The following is an 8,843-nucleotide window of genomic DNA, read 5'->3' as shown; positions in this document are numbered from 1 at the left end:
AGTCCGAGGCCCCGCCTGCGCTCCCCGGGCACGGAATGGTGTGTGAATGGAAAATGTGTGCTTGCTGCCAGAATCTTCCACGTGTTCCTCCAAGGGAAAGACCCTCCACTGCTCTCCGCCACCTTCTCATTTTAGGGACTTGTTTCCTGGTTCTCCAACAGGCTTCAGTTAGAGAGAGTCATTCCCAGCCCTTTTACTCAATTCCAATTTAACTCCCAAATACCAGTGGCCAATTTGTATTAGTCACCAGGCTCTCTGGGACCCTACCGGTCACCCAGGGCCGCTGGACATTGTGAAAATTTGGCCTTCTCCTGGCACAAGGAATAAGCCTAAGTATCCAGCCTGGTCTCCCACAACCTGAGAATCAGAGAGGAAGCAGCACCCTGCCACTTCCAGCAGCTGCCCTCTCCTGGCCAGGAAGGTCTCTGCAGGAAAGAATTGCCCCTTGGTCATTTTTGTTTGTGTTTTGCTTGTCTCTCTAACCGACTACCTTCTTCTGGGTTAACCTGTTCCAGCCAGACTCCTCCTGTGACCTCCCAGTTGAGAGGCCCATTATGGGGGGAATTCTTTTGATTTTGGACAGGTCTCACTATTCAATACACCTTTATACATTTCAAAGAAAACACCATGTTTGCTCCGAGGTCACCCCCTGCGGGTGCCGGAGGGATCTGTCCAATGCTGAGTGGGTGGGATGGAGAAGGTGAGGCCACTGCTATGACTGTCTGTGGGTGCCTCGCCTTCTGGGTTGTCTCAATCTTTGTTTTAATAAATGCTGCTGCCATGCAAAGACATGTGATCTTGTGAAGAACACTGTCTCTGTGCCTGCAACATGTCCGACACTCGGAGCCCTCTGGCCCCATCTCCAGCTGGCCAGTCCTTTCCAACCCCGTGCAGTGTTTCCCAGCCCTCCAGTGATTCTGCCTCTTCCCCTCCACTTCCATAGCCTGATTCCAGCTCAGACCCCTCAGGCCTGGACCACAGCTCCAGATCCCCACATGACCTCTTTCTCCCCATCCGCACCCCACAAACCCCCCTCCCCTCCCCAGCAGCCAGAATGCCAAACTCATAGCTCTCATCCCCTACTGCCTGGCTCACACCACTTCCCAGCATATGCATGTGCTCCTTATGTCAAACACAGGCTCCCCCATCTCCCCTTTCCCCACCCGCTCCTCTGCCCTGTGCAACCCCTCCACCCAGATGCTCACCTTCCCAGATGCAGGCTCCACCCAATGGAGACAAGTCCGCCGCCTGAGGCCTCCCAGGACTATCCCACTGGACGCATAGGCTACCCCACACCCCTCCTCCCATTTGCCTTTGCTCAGCACTCCTTCTGCCCCCCTTCGCTACCCTCCCTCCCCCCACACACACATCCCCCGCTTCCTGCCCCACAGTGTCTCAAACCCTGAGGATCTCTGGTTCTTTCTTTGTGGCTCGTGTCCAGGGATGTCACTGGGTGTGTCTGGACACTGGATCAAGCTGCAAGTTCCTGGAGAGTAGGAAGTGTCTCCTCCTGGCTTTGACCCCCAACCAAGTCCCAGGATGGGGCTCCAGAACATGTCAGGCCTGAGATGGTTGGATGAACTCAGGCAGCTGGTAGAGCAGGAGGTGTAGACATCAGCCCTCTTGGACTCACCTCCATTTCTCCATTAGGAGAACAGACTGGCCATCACTATTCCAGGCAGATGTCCCCCTGCCGGCCTCCTCTGCTGCCCCATCCCCCAGCCTGTCCCTGGGAGGAGATGTTAAGGGCCTGTGCATTCTGATGAATCCTCATCTCAGACCCAAAGAGCTATAACTCCACTGGAGGCCTCTCCTGAGTGCTTTGGCTGCTGCTGTTTGAGGTTTGCCAGCTGACACCAGACAGGCCTCCTCCAAGTTTCTGGCCCCCTCTCCTTCTTTCTACCATCTCTCTGGGCTTCAAGGGCATGGTCATACTCACAACAGGCCAACATTCAGTTTAAGGCACATCATTCATCCACAGGAAAGGTTAAATCTCCAGGGCCGAAATGTAAGGAGATCAAAATTTGAGCATCAGCTCTGCCATGTCTCAGAGAGACGCTGGGCAAGAAGTGGCCTCCATGCTCTGGACGTCAGCCTGGGGGCCTGTGCAGTGAGTCTGTGCTTGGGGAAAACACCTTGATGTTACCTTGGGTCTGGGCCAAGCATAACTAAAATGCCAAACCTGATACCCAAAAATATGACACCGTGCATTGAAAACTCAAACAACCAGGAGCTGGGAGATATCGATAAGCTTTTTAATAAGTTTCCATATTTCGTGTGCATGGCAGCCCGAGGTGCCATCGGCATGAAGAAGAAACCTCTCCCGACCACCCTCCTTGCAGCCAACAGCAAAAATGCAGAGCAAGCTCTTCTCTTTTCAAAGGATTCTGGGTCTCCCACAGCTCTCTCCTGAGAAAAGAGCTATTCCTTGCAGAAACGGTACACTCCAAGAGTAACTGAGGATTAAAGTTTCATTAGAAAAAAATAAATTTTAAGGAGAAGTCAAGTGGTCTGAATCTCTCAATCAAGAACAAGCCAGAAGAGCAAGGGGCCCAGACAATAAAGTAGGCCCATGTCAGTGGCTCCAGGGCTCTTTCCTGGGCTCTTTTTTTTTTTTTTTTTTTGAAACTCCACAAACCAAGATGAGACCCCCATCAAGAGAAAATCAGACCTTCTATCCATATTCTACTCCTGTGCAAACATTCAATGCCCCTCCCCAAAATACACAGGATCTCCAAAGGATAAGGAAGTATGGAATATAGTGCTTTCAGAAATCGGGTAAGCTTGGGCTTTGGGGTCTTCTGCATTCCTTTCGGAGGCCACAAGCGCTCTCCCACCAAGTCTCAAATCCCCTCTGCTTTGCACCATCCTCACAAACACCCACACCCAGGCTGCTCCTTCTCCCGGTCCTGGTGTTGCCAACTGTTCCCTGCTTCAGTCCTTGGGATCTCGGGAAGTACAAACTGGAGCCGTTACCCACCCGAACCAAGCATGGTGAGAAATGCAGGGTAACCACATGATCAAGGAAATCACAAAGTGTAATCCTCTTTGGAATGGACAGGGACATTGGAAATGACCATCTGGGAATCACCTCTTGTCTGGATACCCCGCTCTTATACCCTTGGTGCTACTGAAGAGTGGTGGTGAGAGGCAAGTAGCCAGGGAAGGGAGTGGGTCAAGGGAGCACTCAGAAGATGAGCTTTTGCATTAAATATGGAGGAAACACTGGAGGCACAAATATGCATATACACACCCTCCACCACCACCATCAGAAAGGAGAGGTAGACCCTCCCCCATTTCTACCACCTCCCCTTCCCCAGCCCCATCCTGGTACAACGCCTTTCCCTCCGCAGAGCAGATCTAGTGGCCTTTTGAACCTGATTTTCCCCCCAGCTCAAACTTGGTGGAATCCAGACCATGCTGTGCCCAAGATGCGCTCCTGCAGGACCCTCTAAGCCCAGGAGGCAGAGACTAAGGGGATACCACATGAAGAAAGATCTGGAGAAAGATCCCAGCGTCCCAGGGGACCAATGTGCCCCTTGGGGACACCTTCTGAAGTCATCCCTGGCATTGCCAGGGAGAACTACTCAAAGGTTTTTCTATATCTTGAGATCAAATATGTATTCTTGTGACAAAATATCTTCTACCCAATCAGGTCTTTTTTTAAATCCCTTTTTATAAATCCCAAATAACGTAAGGTGAGAGAAGTAAGAGTTTTTCCTATAAAACAAGTGAAAGAAGGTTGTCCACCAGAAACCCCTCTCTCCATCTTATCACATCCAGGAGGGACACCCTTTGCATCTGAGGGGACTCTGAACAGACTTCCCTGGTGGGACTTCTTGGGGACTGTCAATTCAGGAATAGGCCGGAGACAGAGGTCCCCAGTCAACTGTCTGTGTCCAGGCCATCAGGGCAAATGTCCTCCCACCAGAAGTCTGAGTTTTAATTCTGGATCCCCACATAAGAGGCATGTGTGAACTGCCCCATAATAAGGTCTATCCAAGATTCTTGGAGAGCAGAAGCTGTGGGGAGATGTTTCTACAAACATTTCCAGGAGGTTCTTTTATGTCACCTTCCACCCCTTATCTCTGGAGTGTCGTAAGGTAGGATCAGTTGGAACCCCTCATCCGGAAGCATTCTGATGCACCATGATTTTATTCTCAAGGAACAACTAAGGCAAGGCAGTGGAAAGTATATGAACATTGACATTCCCTAGACCTCAGTTTGGATCCTGGACTAGCTGTGTGACCTTAATAAAGTTATCAACTTCTCGGGACCTTAATTTCCTTGTCTGTGAAATGAAGATAATACTGTTGCTGTGAGCAATGGATGAAATACATGCATGATGTGCCAGACACTTAGCTGGTACTTGTGAACACACACTCCATTCTCCTCCTCTCTTCTGCCTTTGTCCCCACCTTACCCGGCGTGGGTGGCCCATACTGGCTCTGACCTTTTGACAAAGTCAGAGGAGAATGGCAAAGAGATGAATCTGATCCTGTGAGAATCAGAGAGAAAGTCACCTCAACGGCCAAATTATCTGAGCCACCCTCACAAACCAGTGACTCTCAAACTTTAGTTCTTATAGGAGTCACCTGGGAGCTTGTTTAAATGCAGATTCCTGGGCTCATCCCCAGAACTTCTGATTCAGTAGTTCTGGGCGGAGCCCAGCATCTGCATATTTGGCAAGTCCCCTCACCCCCGGCCCCTCGGGGATCCTGGTGGTCCACGGACCACACTTGGAGAAGCACTGAAACAATCAGAGAAAACAAGGAAGGGCGCAGGCACTGACCTGGTTACTAAGAGGAAATCTCTGCCATGACATTTAATCACGCACACCAAAAGAGAAAAGGAGCCATACAGGAATCACCCAAATACAATAAAACTCCAAATCACCAATAATAAAAACCTGGGAAGATTAGCCTCAGTCTTTCCATGCTGACATATGCATAGTTGGGGGATGCCCTGGGAACATACAATCTCTCAGATCAAGTGAAGGGACTCCCAGAGCCCCAGCCCCACTTCCCCTGCTGCCCCCTCAACACTGAGGGGCTATACAGAGCCCCTCATCCAAGGGCAAAACACAAGGGTGCACTGCCATCCCCTACCTGGGTCCCTGCCCAGAGGGCCTGGCACACACTCAGTTCTTAGTAAATGTCTACTAACCTGAAGTTAGTTGGGGAAGAAAATGACTAAGCAATTTATATCAAAAAGCCTTTACATCCTTTCTTGGACCACAGCGAGGGGAGAATCAATGGAGGTGGCAAGAATGCCAAACCCAGGGTTGACAGTCAAAGAGTAAATCATAACTCCAGTGAGGAGGAAACTGGAGAGTTAGTTCTGTCTTCCCAGCGAGGGGCAATCTCTAAACTGACATTTGGTCCTGAGAGAGAAAAGATTTCCCCGTTCCTCCACCTTCCACCCTCGCCCCGTCAGACCCCATCTGTCCAGAGTCCCACCCAGCACTATGCAAACCGCATAGATCTCACACTGGAACAGGCCCCCACTACAGAGGGGGAGCAGAGGGCACTGCTGCCGATGGCCATGCCTCCCAGGCCGCGAGGGACGGTGGAACCGAGGTCGCCGCAGACCATGCCACCCTGGGAACGGTTCACACCTGTAAGGAGACAGCGGGTCTGAATTCTCTTCCCTTCCAGACATGGTGTGACCCAGAATTTTTCTGGAACCAGTGATTAACTCTCTTCACATGGTAATGGACCTGTGACATGAATCTTTTTAAACTACAGGAAAAGCTAAACCCATTGCCATCTTCTTGAAGGAGTGTGATTAGCAAGTTGGACACCTAAATCTACTTGACTAATGTTGCAATGTGGAAATCTTTAGGCAAAAACTGACTGATCACAGGAGAGGAATCATCTAGAAATATGGTTGCTGGAAAGGTGAGGGGAACAGATAGACACCTAGGCTAGGGGCTGCATCCACACTGAGTTATTAAAGATACAGATTTAAGAGATACTTTCAATAGCCCCAGCTGATGAGAATACACAGCCCATGTTTTTTTCTCATAAAACATTGTACCACTTGAGGAGTATTCTGTGTGGCTGAACGACTTGGGTGACTTTTGCAGAACCAATTAGCGGGTCCGAATTTGCCACATGCATAAGCTTAGGCTTCATGGATGCTCCAGATGGATCCATGTAGGGGCCAGATATTTTGGACCATCCATTTCTATCAGCTCCCTCATCCAGTGCCCTGTGGACAGAGGTTCCGTCACCAGTTAGAGGAAACCCGATATTAAGGCCACTGACCCCCAAAGAACCATGCCCACCCACATCCCCAAACTTACAGGTATTGATGGAGCCCATGCCTTCCCACACCCTGCAGGGGAGAGGAGAGTGAGCGGTTAGCACCTGGCTCCTCTGTTCTTGAAGCAGGCCTGTCCTCCTCCATCCTGAAGCGGGGAGGGGGAGACATGAGGGGTGGGGCCTGCTGCAGAAGGATCAGGGCTAGCACTGCTCCTGGGGATCCCCAAAGGACAGGGGAATGTTAGTTTGCAGGATCCAAAAGGCCACTTTATGCCGTGTTTGCTTCTCGGCCATGGAAACTCGGGGTGCTGAAAAGTAGGGGTAGGGTGGGGTGGGGTCACACTCCTTGTCCCTGTGCTAGGGACAAAGGTGATGGGAGCAGCTACTGCCGAACTGGACACCTCTGGGTAGGAAATAGCTTCCTAGCATCCAAATGGATCCATTTTTATCTCACGCTTTTAAATGTTACCCCAGACACGCACCTGACTTGATAAATTCAGAGGGAGGGAGGGAGGCTGGAGAGTGTGGTAGTTAAGAGCCTGGACCCTAGAGCCAGGCTGCCTGAGCTCAAATCTGGCTGAGCCACTTACTAGCTGGGTGACCTTGCCCAAGTCACCTAACCTTTCTGTGCCTCAGTTTCCTCAGCTCTAAAATGGGGATGATAATACCACCTCATAGGATTGTTATAAGCTCCATGTGTAAAGTGCCTGCAGACGGAGCCTGGCATGCAGTAAATCTGATGTAAGGGTTTGCTGTGAGCACTATAAACATTTCGTTATGATGAGACATTATACCAGGACCTTGCACTCTTCATAAACACCTGTACTTTCTGTTCTATGTCTCCCCCCCTTTTTAAAAAATTCCCAGCTTCAAAACGTTTCCTCCAGGAAAGCTCTGTTCTGATTCATTCTTCCTGACTCAGAACACTTCTCCACTCCACAGCTTCTCAGGGGATATATGCTTCCAGCTCACCTTCCTCCTATGTGAACCTGGCTTTGCCACAGCCTCGGAACTGTGCCCTTCCAGAAGATTCTATTCTAGCAAATGCCCATCACGGTGCCTGTTGGGCCACAATACTGGCAGCAGCTATCTCCAAGTTGAGTGATTATGCCTGCTTTTATTTTCTGTGTTTTCTGCAGTGAGCATTATTTGTATAATCTAATTACACACGTTATATGCAAAAGGAGAAGGTCTATTAAAAGGGCAGTGGCCACCATACGCAAATATACTAAACCGCCTTTTAAAATCTCATGTGTAGGGAACGATACATCATTCATTATATGATCGAGTTATCAACACACTGATGATGATTTCCGTAATGAAAGTAAGTTTCACGGTGCAAATGCCGAGAGCCGCACTGAGTGCTGGCAGGTGGATTAGGGACTTACAGGTGCAAAGGGGGAGACTGTGCTGGTGGCTTCACTCAAAGGCCTGAGGAAATGGACAGAAAAGTTTCCCTGCTTTGGTCAGTCATGGCCAGCTGCTTTGGGTGCCACTCTTGTCAGATTTCTAACACTACCCAGGTTAATAGAGTCTCTCCATGGGTGCAGCCCTGCCCGGCTACCCTGGATAAAGATATTCTAATTCTGATAATAATCTGTTTCTACGTACACTTACTATGTTCTGTTAGCCCTTTGAATCCCTGCAACAGCCTGAAGCAGTGGATTTTATGATTATCTGTTTTACAGACACTATTAGGCCACTGAGGCATAAAGGTTCGAAGCTAGTAAGTGTAGAGCTGGGATCTGAACCCAGGGGATCTGGCTCACAGCCTGTGATCTTAACCTCTATACTCTACTCCCTGGTCTAGCCTGCTCCCTGGGATGGGATCCAACTCAGAGGCAATAATGACATGGCCACCCAAGGCTAGAGGCCCATGTACCATCCGATGTGTAAATCCACGTTGCTCCCTCCCATGCTGACTTCACCTGACCCTGATTCTTGGCTCAAACTGTCGGCACAGCCTGAAGTGTCCTGTCCCTTTCCTGCCCCCTTAGCTCCTCTACCTCCTCCCCTGAGAAGCCTCTGACATCCTCCCTGGGACACTAAGCCCAGTCACCTGGAGGATGGATGGATTTGTGTCTGTCCCTGTCTTCCCTCCTGGGCAAGGATACTGCGCTGCTCCTGTCTATTCGCTGGTCCTGAACCCCAGACTATCCAGGCTGATAGGATTCCTTGTCTGTGCATCTTAAATCAAATGGCCTTTAACAAACCTTCTGAATGATTGCAGCTTTCACAACCCACTGAGATGTGACTGCAGAAACACCCTTTCAGCCAACAGGGTAGCATAGTTACCTGGGAACGAGCTTTAGGTGCAGCTGGAGGGGCAATGCGGGAAGGGAGAGAGATCGCTGGAGTGCTAGCCAGGAGGCTGATGTAGTTCTAGCTTAGCCACTAGCTAGCTGCGATCTTGGACGAGCCCTTCCCCTCTCTGAGCCTCAGTTTCCCTATCTGAGAATGGGGAAATGGCAGGACTCTCTAGATCTCTAGAGACTTTGCCAGTTTGAATGCTCTCTCCCTGGAGATGAGTCAGTGAGGCACTCTTCTAGCCCGGAGTGGGGATGTGAAGTGACCCTG

This window comes from Eschrichtius robustus, chromosome 13 (assembly GCF_028021215.1).
Source record: "Eschrichtius robustus isolate mEscRob2 chromosome 13, mEscRob2.pri, whole genome shotgun sequence".
In the NCBI taxonomy this organism is placed as follows: Eukaryota; Metazoa; Chordata; class Mammalia; order Artiodactyla; family Eschrichtiidae; genus Eschrichtius; species Eschrichtius robustus.
Note: the sequence above shows the minus strand (reverse complement) of the source record.